Genomic DNA, 13,490 nt, shown 5'->3' with positions numbered 1-13,490 from the left:
TTCCTATGAAAGTGAAGGTTGCAGACCCCTGGTTTAGACTGTTATAACTGTGCTTTTAGGGCAAATTATTTGGAGTTACACATTTATATACGGCATAATACAAATATTTTGTTCCCTTTTTGTTGCCCCACGACTTTAAAGGTTATGTGGATGAAAGTTGCTTTGATGTTTTAAAGTTTCTTTATTAAGATGTGGACTAGTTTCTGTTTAATTTTTTCAGGAAGTGAGTGTAAAAGAGTTTTAAATTTGCCTCGAGTCACTTCAGGTGATCCTCTAGTATTAATATTTCAGATGTCTGTGATGTGGTCACAGGTGTGCATTAATGGAGAGCTCAGTATGCGCACACAGCCAACAACCCATGTATAATAGATGGTTACAGCTTGAGCATCGCCGTGGCAGACGATACTAATTAGCCCACAGTTTACATTTACTGTACCGACCACGCTGCCTTCCAACTCTCCCACCCTCCTCAACCCGGCGCGCTCCCTGTCAGCGCCGAGGCCTCCACACCCCCACCGCGCCACAGCTCTGTAATTAAAATGCTGCAATCTAGGTGGATCGTCTCTATTTTTAAACTCCTCCTGTCATTGTGTGGCTAATAAGACACAAAGGAAGACATCAAGCCGCAAAAGAGGAGAAGAAGAAGGAGGAGGAGGAGGAGATAGGAGCAACCACATTATGAGGCGATGGCCAACTTTGTGAGAGACGAAGAAAGCAACAAACGGAGTTTAATTGGCGAAGAGGCCTGAGGATTATTTCTGTTCTGTTATCCACGGCGGCCCACGCACTTCATATCCGCTCTCTCAGAAGAACAGATTGTTCTTTCAAGAAAAAAAAGCAGAAAAAAATCTTACAAAATACAACAACAGACTCACCGTGTCCAAGAAATGTTTAGACTGCTGTACAACTTAAAGGAAACAAAGTGAGGCTGCGGAAGTTTAAGTTTGATCAGACTCGAGTGGAAACACAGCGAATTATTCTTCAGCAGATGTTTGGAAACCGTATGAAGCGCTGTGATGGAGTTTTTTACTTTCTTGTAACTTATTTAAAGTGCATCAACAATGGCCTCTACTTAACTCTACACACAGGCGCTTTACAGGAAGTGTGTTAATGTTCAACCCCTGCTCCAAAAAAGTTTGGACATCTGAAATTATGGTAAAAAAAAAATATATATATATATTTTTAAAAAAATAAATACGGTGGGGAAAATAAGTATTGAACATCAACTTTTTTCTCATCACATTTATTTCCAAAGATGCAGTTAAAACAAAATTTCTACCAGACATTGGTATCAACTCAAATAATCCACACATGAAAAGAAATCACAACGTTCAGGTCCATAAATAATGATTATGTGGAATTAAGTACGATAACACAGGAAAAAAGTATTGAACACACCATGGAAAGGCTGTATACTTTGGCAAGGAAATGCACCATACCACCTGAAATCTGTCAGTAATTATTACTTGAACTTCCAATTAGTGCAAACCAACATCAGCTGGGCTAGAGCAAATTGATGGTCCTGTAAAAAAGGTGTTTTTTTCACCAAGCAGGTAAATAGCACACACCTCATGATGGGTAAAGGCAAAGAGCTCTCTGAAGACATTCACAACCTGATTGTTGCTCAGCATCAGAATGGAACTGGTTACAGACTTATATCAAAGCACCTGAATATTCCACTCAGCACCGTTGGGGCCATTATTCACAAGTGGAAGAAGCACCACCTTACCATCAACAGGCCACGCACAGGAGCTCCTTGAAGATTTCTGACCAGGGAGTCAGAAAGATAGTCAGAAGAGGACTCAACCAGCCAAGGACCACCCTGAAAGTGCTCCAGAAAGACTTGGAGGCAGCAGGTACGATTGTTACAGAGAAAACAATAGGCAATGCACTCCACTGCCATGGCCTCTATGGACGCTCAGCCCGCAAGACTCCATTCTTCAAGAACAGGCATGTTGAAGCTGGTTTAAAGTTTGCTCAACAGCATCTTGACAAGCCTGTAGAATACTGGGAGAATGTTGTCTGGTCAGATGAGACCAAAACTGAACTTTTGGGCTGTCATACTCCATACCATGTTTGGAGGAGAAATGGCACTGCACATCAGCCAAAAAACACTACACCAACAGTGAAGTTTGGAGGTGGAAGCATCATGGCATGGGGTTGTTTCTCATCTCATGGTGTTGGCAAACTTCATATAACTGACGGAGCAATGAATGGAGCCATGTATGGGGAAATTCTCGATCTGAATCTGCTGCCATCCACCAGGATGATGAAGATGAGACGTGGCTGGACCTTCCAGCAGGACAACCATCCAAAGCACACGGCAAAGCTGACTCTCAAATGGTTTCAGAAAAAGAAAATCAATCTGTTAGAACGGCCTAGTCAATCACCTGACTTCAATCCAACTGAACATTTGTGGAAAGAAGTAAAGAAAAGGGTTCACCAGAGGGCACCAAAGAATATTCCAGATTTAAAGACAATCTGTGCAGAGGAATGGGCCAAAATCACACCTGAGCAGTGCCTTGGTCTGATGATGCAAAAACAGATTACATTAATATAAAAGTATGAAAAAAATCACATTTAAATTGTTGGGTTTACTTTAAATTGATTTCCTCTCTTATATAAATGAGGCTAATTTCCTGTTTTGATTTTTTCTGTTTGTGAGTTCATCATCCAAACTCGCTCTGAGTGTCTTCAGGTTATAATTAGAACATTTCAGGAGTCATATATAATGCATTTATGGTATATGTCAAATATGAATGAGAGCCTGCAGCTTTTTGACTTTTAATCAGCTTTCTATAGGAACTCTGCCGCTGAGGTTTGATTAAATTATTTGCACTTCTCAGTAATATTTAATCACGCTCATACAGCCCCTCACAGAGGCGGTCATCAGTGTTGGTTAAAGGGTTAGCTCATCACATTAGGGATCATTTATTCATTCCCCGGAGGCTGAGGGAGAAGGCCACGCTGCATCACGGCTAACGGCGTTAGCCACATTAGCTGGGAGTGGAAAAAGCATCAGTGCTGCTCCCAACTTTGAATCTACTTTTTCAACTTTATGTGAAATGAGTGTAAATCACTTCTACCCTCACACACACCTCCTTTGCCCCTCACCCTTTGCAGCATAAACCAAGAACGTGGCCATTACCCTTCCCCGTTCCCATGGCAACACCACCCTGCAGCCCTCATGTGTACTGTATGTGTGTGTTCACAATCATGAGTGGGCGTGTGTGTGTGATGAAGTTTGTTTAGATAATGTAAGTGAAGAGAGCAGTCAGTGGAGTTTTATGTCCTCTTCCTCCTCCTCCTCTTCCTCCTCTGCTGTCTGTCACTGATAAACGTGCTCGGCTCACAGCCTCAGCGATAAGGCGTCAAAGTTTGGGGAACAAAGCGCTCACGTGTCTCAGTCCGGAGTATTTGGGGGTTTATTAGTTTTGTGTTGTGTTGTAATTCACCCTGATGGAGCCCTGCGGCGGCGGCGGCTTTTAGTAAATCTCCGTTTAGAGCAGCTCGATAGTCTGAAAGGCGCGCTGCTTCCTCATCACAGGCCGTCTAATGTCACCCCGACCTCCTCAGGAAAGCATCATTTCACACCCTTTGCTGCAACAATCTCCTGTAACACTCCAAGATGAAGAGAAATGATATCTGAAGACGAGGAGAGCGGCGGAGTGACACGACACAGCCGGAGCCCCGGAGTGAAGGACGGGGCAGGGGGAGCGGATGTTATTCTCTCTTTGGCTGGCTCTGTCTGGCACGAGGGGATGAGGTGGAAAAAGAGGAGCAGTGTGAGATAAGGCTTTGAATATATCTCCTTTTTCTCCCCGAGGAGGACGGCTGACTGACAGATGCTCCCCACCGCCGCCGCTCCTTCCTCCTCCGGCTGTGGGCAGGCTTTGAATAGCGCCTACCACCAACTCAGGCCAATTAACACGTCTCCATGCACACTCCGAGTTTATTAATACAAACTAGTTATCCGTGGACACCAATTACCCGGCATCCAGGCGTTTAAATCTGAGCGCAGAGAGGAGGTGTGTTGTCGGCGATGGGAGAGTTGATAATGATGCTGCAGAGCTGTGCATCAGGTTATGGTCAGTTCTGGAGTTTTTTAGTGGAAATCAATGAGATGAGACGCACACCGCTCCCTTGAGAGACCGTGGTCATCGGAGAGAAGTGTATTAACGCCATTTGCATTGGACAGAAAAAGCCCCCATTGTGTTGGATGTTTGCTTTGGGTTAATTGCGCGCTTGATTAGTCCCATGTTGATCGTTTCCATCTGAGGAGGTGTCGCTGAGTCTCACTTACTCAGACACAACCGGTGCCAAGCTCCTCTCTTCATCCGTGTGTGTGACCTGCACATGTATGAGGCGTTGTTTGTAAAGTTACACACACTACAAATAACATTTCTCCACATTAAATGCTATAAATAAATGTCCTGATTCTAAATATTTCGCTAAGTATTTACCAAAGATTTATAAATCTTAAGAAAACATTTCTAAATCTTGAGCAAAGATTTCTCAACATTTAGCTGATATTCTCACTCCCGCCCACCTGAAGTGCCAAAATAAAAGTTTGAAAAGGCGATTTTGAGAATGTTCAGATCTACTTCTTCGATGTCGACCACAGGATCTTCAACAGCGCCATCACAGCACTTGATGCGATTATTTTCTAACAGCTGATTTAGCCGACTGTGTTTCACTTTCTCAAAATCCGCTTGGCTCCATCCCTTCCTCCAACTTTTATTTTGGTATTTCCCACAGGTGGGGGTGTGAATTTGCATGTTAACTAAGCATTTAGAAATCGTACTTCAGGATTTAGAAATCTTGACTTCATAATTATTTTTATTTTATTTCATTTGTGCCATAAATTAGAAACAGTTACATTGGCATAGAAAAAAAAATGCAAGAAAGTGCTGAAGAGGTCAAAAAAACCCAAGGTGGGCTTATCCAAGATACCTCCCCAAATAGAATTAATAATAGAAATATAAGAAAAAAAAGAAAAAAAAATGGTAAAAAGAAATAAAATCAAAATAACTCAACAACAAGCAAATTAATTCATTATGAATAATAACAGACAGAAGCTTTAGGATCTTGATGGATTGTATATGACTTAAGTCTGGACTTAAAATTGGTCAGAGATGCAGATGATATTGTTGAATGATAACATGAATTCCAGATTCATGAACCAAGTAAAAAGAACTGACTGTAGTGGCCAAAGTTTTCTGATGTTCACTTAGTTCTCAAGTTCCTAAAACCGCTTCTGGGTGGAAAATATGAGACTACACATGTTGATAGTTTAACGACGGTAGAAACAGTGTGTCGCCTCTCGTTAAATAAACTTAAAAAAAACCTAAAAGCATTACAGCGTCTCTCATTCAATCAAAGAAAATTACATCATTACTCACAACTGAGGCATGTCAACTAAGACACCAGATTAAAGTTAACTTGTATCTTATACTTAGTTCTTCTATCTTTTTTAACACCAATTTAGCTTAAAGAAACATTAATCAAATGCAAGCTATAAACACAACTACCACATACCAACCGAACGGAGAGTAAATGGAAAATGGCAGTGACACTGACATTGTGAAGTACGGCAAAAAAGAGTTTAACGGCATGTCTTGTATTGTATGAATGAATCTGAGAGTTGATTGTAAAAAAATCTATAAAAAATTCTGGGAGCAGAGGTGGTTGATGAATATATTTATAATAATAAATATACAAGATAAGCGGATTGAAAATCTTAGCAAATATTTAGAAATCTTTGCCCAATTTGCATATTTGCTAAATTTTTAGGAACTGTACCTCAAGATTTAGAAATCTTTGATATATATTTAACCTCATCTAAATATTGAGAATGAAACTAAATGTTTAGAAACGTAGCTAAATATTTAGAATCAGGACATTTATCTATAAAATTTGTAAATAACATTCAAGATTTATATGAAACATTCAACATTTATAAATAACATTTGACAAGTATTTCTCTAAATCTGCAGAAAAAGTGATGTTTCAGAGCTCAATGTGGAGAAATGTTGTCGCTATTTGCAGTGTGTGCAGCTTTACAACCCCCGCCCCATAGACATGATCCTCGGTTAAAAACCCCACATTAAAGACGGTTTGCTGTTCCGTACGACTCGCCATCCCTCACGAGAATTAGATTTCATCTCCCTGCCGAAGGCCTCCACTGACAATGAGCCTTTGTGCTGCTCTGTCTGAAAGTTTCCTTCAGGTTGGAGCCTCATTAGATAATCTGATTTACTATACTTTATGATTTCCTCCATGATTACTGCGGCTCAGGGGAAGGAACACGTCACTCCAGATGAGAGGATGATGTACCTGCTCTGCTTTCTTTCAGCAGGATCTATTGAGCGGCCACCTGTGCCGCCTCACCGCTCTGCTCCGGTTTGCAAACATCTGTTCCTTCTGAATACGATTAAGCTCTTTACACAAAATAACACAAGTGAGAGCTAAAGCCGTGAATACTAAACCAATATTTGCATATTGTTTGTAATGACTCATAGGAAATGGACTGAAGGGCTCCGTCTTTTGAAGGCGTAAAAACCACCTCTTTGTGATTGTCCTTGTAATTAATTTGTGCTTCTTAAAGGCACACAAATCAAACAGCGGTAAGTACTTCAAAAGTGCATAAGAGGGAGGATAATTAATTTCTTTTGACTACAAAGCCTTTCTCCTCTCTTATACTGAAGCAGAAATTTGTTGCCCTTTATTCGCCGTGTGAAGCAAACATCAGGGCGGTTATTACCTTCTTGTTTTTCTGCATTAAAGCAGGACTTTTTAAGAACTCCACCACATTGTCTGCCCTGGCGTCTGAGAGAAAAAAAGGGGGAGAGCTGACAGATAGAAAGCCTCAGGAGAGTGGAGGACGGCGCTGCTGGAGTGCGAACACACTGACACACTCTCAGACAAAGTTCAGGACCGGCCGGATAAAAAAAGAAGCTTGAAACATCAAACTGTAGGACGGAGAGCCTCGAGGGAAGCCGTCAGCACAGCGCCGTTGTAGAATAGACTCGGGCTGTGTTGGCAAATGATGCTCACATGGACGCGGAGAATATGTGCAGCACAGAAACACATTTGTGAGTGTGAAATGATGTGGGTGTATCATTCGCCGCGTGCTTCTAAAGGCGTTAATTGAGTTAAGTGTTTCTGTGTGTTTATGCTTGTGTGTGCATAATCGTTAGCTTTCTGCTGATGGGGTTGTGGGTAATGGAAAGATTGAGGCAGTTTAGTTGTGTGGCGCTCATTTGCCTGCGCGTAATGGATTTCTTTAAAATTTCATGAGCTGAAGTTCAAAGACGATTGGTTCTGTTTCCAGTCGGTTATGGAAATGAGGTTTGTGTGTTTTTGTCTATTCTGCATTCGTCTGCCAGTGTCAATGGGCTGTAGCTCATGAGGCCTCACACAGCGTGAACTACGAACATCAGGATGAGCGCTTTGAGGAGGGATCTTACAGATTTTGATGTCAAAGTTGGTGGCCAGAACCAACCTCTCGTATATGTTTTGGTTTTGCCCAAAATAAGACAGATTTTGAAAACAGATATCCTTAAAACCTTCCTTTACAACAGCAGTTTTTGGAGCTGTATCACCTGAACTACATCTGAGCCATTGGGATTCACTACATTTGAGGAAACATGATACACCACAAGAGGCAGTGCTCAGAAATTTTACTTCTGGGCAGGTGTCTGTCGGCAACCCGAGCTGCCGGTCAAGGTCTACCATTTGGATCCACTTGCATCCAGAGGTAAGGACTGACCTCGCCCTCTGGGCAATGTTTACAGTTCCTGCACCAACAAAATGTATTGGTTGCCGTAGGGTTTGCGGATGGCCCTTGGATGCCTCCAGTCTCTGTGTCGCCAGAATCTTAGCCAGCTTTCGCAGGACCTGGTCGTGGCGCCACCTGTACCTACCCTGAGCCAGTGCTGATCTGCAACTGGACAGGATGTGCTGGAGGTTTGGACTTGGGGCACTGACCCGTACAACACCACCAGGTTGCTCAGGCTGGGAAGGGTGTCGTAGCTGGCCCTGACAAGGAAGCTCACCCTTGCTTGGGGCATCCTCCACATGTCAGACCTCCTTCCAGGGTAGTGCATTGACCTTGCTGCCGCTGGCTTAGGGCTTTGACCTTGTACTGCTCTTCTGCCACCCTGAAAACCTCAGAAACTCCCAAGCTCCTTCCTCACTGAACCCTTGACCAGAGCTTAGGAGGTGTTCCCTATCCAAGGTCTGCTCTGCTCAACTGCCCTCAATCTCTTGGTGCTTCAGTCTGATGATGGCCTGGTGGACTGCTCAGCCTTCCACTTGCACCCTGTCTGGACTGGGACCTTCTTGTTCCTCACAGGCGGATCAGACGATTCCCTCAGCTCAAGCACGAGCCTTGCCTTGTCCTGTCTGTAGCCCAGGTTGATGGATTTCAGCGGAAGATGGAGTGTATTCCTCCCAAAAAGGCCAGCATTGGAGAGACTCCTGGGTAGGCCCAGCCACTTGCAAATGAAGCCACACACGGCCACTTTGTTAGGCACACCTGTCCAACTGCTCAGTAACCAAAATTTCAAATCAGCCAATCACATGGCAACAACTCAATGCATTTAGGCATGTAGACATGGTCAAGACGATCTGCTGCAAACTGAGCATCAGAATGGGGAAGAAAGGTGTTTTATGGGACTTTGAACGTGGCATGGTTGTTGGTCTGAGTATTTCAGAAACTGCTGATCTACTGGGATTTTAACAAACAACCATCTCTAGGGTTTACAGAGAATGGTCCCAAAAAGAGAAAATATCCAGTGAGCAGCAGTTCTGTGGGCCAAAATGCCTTGTTGATGCCAGAGGTCAGAGGAGAATGGACAGACTGGTTGGAGCTGATAGAAAGGCAACAGGAACTCAAATAACCACTGGTTACAACCGAGGTCTGCAGAAGAGCATCTCTGAACACACAACACGTCCAACCTTGAGGCAGATGGGCTACAGCAGCAGAAGACCACACCGGGTGACCCTCCTGTCAGCTAAGAACAGGAAACTGAGGCTACAATTCACACAGCAACACCAAAACTGGACAATAGAAGATTGGAAAAACGTTGCCTGGTCTGATGAGTCTGGATTTCTGCTCCACATTCAGATGGTAGGGTCAGAATTTGGCGTCAACAACATGAAAGCATGGATCCATCCTGCCTTGTATCAACGGTTCAGGCTGCTGCTGCTGGTGTAATGGTGTGGGGGATATTTTCTTGGCTCACTTTGGGCCCCTTAGTACCAACTGAGCATGGTTTAAAGTCCACAGCCTACCTGAGTATTGTTGCTGACCATGTCCATCCCTTTATGAGCACAGTGTACCCATCTTCTGATGGCTACTTCCAGCAGGATAACGCTCCATGTCATAAAGCTGGAATCATCTCAGACTGCTTTCTTCAACATGACAATGAGTTCCCTGTACTCAAATGTCCTCCACAGTCCCCAGATCTCAATCCAATAGAGCACCTTTGGGATGTGGTGGAACGGGAGATTCTCATCATGGATATTCAGACGACAAATCTGCAGCAACTGTGTGATGCTATCATGCTATCATATAGCAAGGTGTACCTAATAAAGTGGCCGGTAAGTGTATGTGTACATACTTGTATTTTTTCTTGTTTAATTCATTCATCCTATATCAACAATTTTATTCATTTCTTTTTTTCTTTATGTGAGGTAGATTGGGGAAAGAGGCTCTGTTGTAGCATTATTATTGCATAAAATTTGGATTTTGTATAATTGTTAAAAATCGATAAAAAGACCTTGACCAAAAGAATTTGGTGGCCAGAGAACAAAACAGCTTGGATTTCCTGTCTTCTGTGAAAATATGAGAGGATGAGGAAACGATTTAGTGCTGAAAATTCAGCTGTTTTATTAAAGCGGGGCACTTCAGGTAACATTAGGTTTGATAAAGTATGTTAATTTCATTTTTATCACTTTTTTTCATGCGAAAATTTAAAACCGTGTCCCTTTGGAAATGATTCCCATGTCAAACCACTTCCTGGAGCGAAAGAAAAGAGTGTTTACACCCACTCACCTGTGAGATACGAGGTGCCATTTCCACTCCCTGACTCCAGCGCGTGCATTGTTATTGCCTCCACCTTTGAATACAACACATCCCATTAGAAACAGATTGAATGGGGCTGAGAAAGGCCACTCCATCCTGGTGGGGCCTGCGTCAGCATAGAAAACAGATCTTTTGTGTACCCTGCCCTCTAATCAAGACCAGGTAGGGGATTAAGAGTGTGTCTCTGCAGTGTGGAGTACAACAACACTTCAGTGGTGTGCTGGACTTTCCGCGGTGAGAAGTAAAGGATTATACGCGGCGTGTCTCAAAGTGTTTCCAGCCAAGCTTCTTAGGAGGGTTATCTCTGAACGAGTGCTGGATGCCACTGTTGGTTTAATCACCATTATTTCTGTCATGATTTCACGGCCGGAGCGCTGTTCATTATTTTCGATGAGGTCTCCGTTGTAAAAGGTCAGCGGTGACGCTTCCTGACAAGCAAACGTAGCTCTGTGAAGAGAGAGCGTGGAGCTCGCCATGCCTGCACAGCTGCACACATGCCGATTGGGGTGAAGGGTTAACATGCTTAAGTGTTGTTCCAGCACTCTCACTGCAACATGAGCACGATAATATGCTCTCTCTGCACTTATTGTAATTAACTGCAGCTCAGTCTTTGCTGCAGTGCCCCCGTGATAATGGCTCCTTGACAAGCGGTGCAACTTGTAGACCTTTAATAATTCTCCCGCTCTCAGTGATGAATGAAGATTGTAAAGTTGGTTCATGGATGAAATGGAGCTCTGGCCCACTGGTGAGAAACTTCAGTGATTTTCAGCCAAGATAAAAGGAGAAAAAAAAAGAGACTTTGCACTAAAGTCAAGATTTGTGTACTTACCCCAATGTGCGGCCATATTGGAGGTACAGGAATGTAAACATTGAATGGACAGAGATAGAAATGCACATTATAATACGAAAATTTAAGACTTTTTTATCTTCAAATTGAGATTTTTAGACAGTATGACCTACCTGACAAGAAATTTCTGTGGACAGATGAACTTTAACCAGATTATTGCCTTGGAAATCCTGGTGAAGCTTAGCTAGCTTCACCCCAATTTGCAAGACTTTTTGAAAGTCTTGAGTATTTCAGATGTTCCTCTCGCTCCAACCAACTAGTGCATCAAAAAATGAGGCAATAAATTACCATTTTGTGGGACAGTAACCCTTTATGCCCGTGAACTCAATTCTGTTCTGTTGTGAGAGTGCCTCCAACATGGCCGACCTTGAGTTAATGACATCACGTGAAACACTTTTTTTTTATGATTTTGAACTTCTTAAAAGTTGAAAGCACTTCTTAAAACTTTTTTTTTAAACCTCAGCCTTTAGCATGTCAATGCTAACTGGTGCAAGGCCAGATGTTTCCGACAAGGTGAGGAAAAGGAGGTGAGGACGACGTGCTGGTTTTCAGGTGTGAGCTAAGAAGTGACGACATGGACCTGTCCTTCCATCCATCGTTATTGGGAATGTAAGATCTATCTCCAATAAGATGGACGAGCTAGCTGTGCTAACCCAGCAACAGAGGGAATACCAGAAGGCAGAGTAGCATCATGCTATTCACAGACATGGCTAACGGAGCTAACACCAGACACCAACACCACATTGGAAGAGCTTCACCTGCTGTGAGCAGACAGGATCCAGGAGACAGAGACTGAACAGACTGCTGAAGAAGCTCAGTCCTGGACCCTGTGGAGGTGGAGGCTGGCTGACTGGACAATGATGGACAAGCTGTCAGCATCTATTTTCTTATGGACCTTTTTGCACTTTGTATTCACTTTCTTGCTTTGGTTTTCTTGATTGCTGCTGTGACTCCTCCTGAATTTCCCCATTGAGGATAAATAAAGTATTTTCTTTTCTATACTATTCTTTTTTTTTTTTCCTGTAGCATCTCACAGAGAAAGAATACCTGATAGCTACAGGTTGTAAGATTTGATTTTCAGCATCAAACTCTCTATTAGGTGCCATTTTTCCTGCTAGCTGCCGTGTTTCTGGAAAGGAGGATTCAGTTCCTAAATTTTTATTTTTTATCATCTTCAGTTTATTTCACACTTCATTTTTTTTTTTTCGATCCTACTGTTTTTCAATGCAAAATTTTCACACCAGCAACGTTCTTCCAATGACTAGAATTCCGGCTTTTATTTTTTCAGCCAAGGTCGATTTTTTTCAAAGTTTCGCTTCTGAGTACACATCTGACCAATCAAAACACTCGTTATTGACACTTAACATACCAAAACATTCAACATTGATTGTGTTTGTGTCCCAGCGCCTGGTTCTTTACAACAAAAGACATAAAATCTACAAAAACAACGATTACCAAGGTGTTCTTTGGAGGACAATAACAGTGGAGATTGAATATGACACCTCCAAATTTTTCGCAATTTTGTGACATTTATTTGCGCCGCCTTTGGTGTGCAAACTTCAAAGTTTGTCTCTCTTGACTCTAAAATATAAAGTCACTCCAACTTTTATCAAATGTCTGTATTTCTCTTCCCAGATTTGTAATTTCTCTGCTCCAAGAAGAAGCAGACTAACTCTCAATGACACCACTATGTGTATTTGAATGACTTATGGAGTAGCTTCTGCTGCTTCACTTTGCCCCCTGACAACAGCTTAAATATGCACATGTATAAACTCTGCAAATCAGCCCGACCGCAACTGCACTGCATGACTGAATCCCCTCTGAGGAGTTGGTGTGAAAGTTTAGTGTGTTGTCCATGAAATGACGTATTTTATGTTCTGTAAAGAGTGTAGAAGTTCTCGTTGTGAACGCTGTTTGTTGTGTTCCTGAATCCTCTCATTATTTCACGTGACTCTTCTGCTGGAGACCATGATGTCCTGCTCTGTTGCACATCGGTATCCAATGTATGCATGGTCAATGGGTGCATGTGTGGATGCATGGTTGTGTTTGTAAGGATTCATCCACCCCAGCTCCCCTAACAAGTACTGAAATAATAATGAGAACAGTGGTTGCTTTGAGTGGGACACAGGAAGAGAAGAGGAGGAAGAAATAGAGAAGATTAGAGTGAAATTGGACGAAATCTGAGCTGGATTCAACAGAAAGCTCGTATCAGACACTGAGAATGAAACTGTTTTTTTTTCTGGAGAGGAGATAGTTTGAAGTATTGTTCCTTTTCTGAGTGTGATGTGCAGACACTGAGGGGAGAGGAGAGTAATGGGTGTCCTTGTATGTCCTCTTGGTGTGAAGACCTTCTAAAAGCAGCACCGGGGGTTACATAGGATCTCTCCACACTTATTCACATCTTCCTGTGACAGATCCTCTCACTGAAGAGCTCCTCGGAATATCAAACTTAAACTTGTAAAGTGGTTTCCAGACGGGAAAGGAGTCTGAATGTTTTGTGATTACAGATGACTGCTCGTCTGAGGGATCAGATTAAAAAGCTCTGAAGCCAAA

This window comes from Halichoeres trimaculatus, unplaced genomic scaffold, assembly GCF_033239565.1.
Source record: "Halichoeres trimaculatus isolate MK-OKI-2021-1 unplaced genomic scaffold, fHalTri1.1 fHalTri1_scaffold_20, whole genome shotgun sequence".
Taxonomy (NCBI): Eukaryota; Metazoa; Chordata; class Actinopteri; order Labriformes; family Labridae; genus Halichoeres; species Halichoeres trimaculatus.
Note: the sequence above shows the minus strand (reverse complement) of the source record.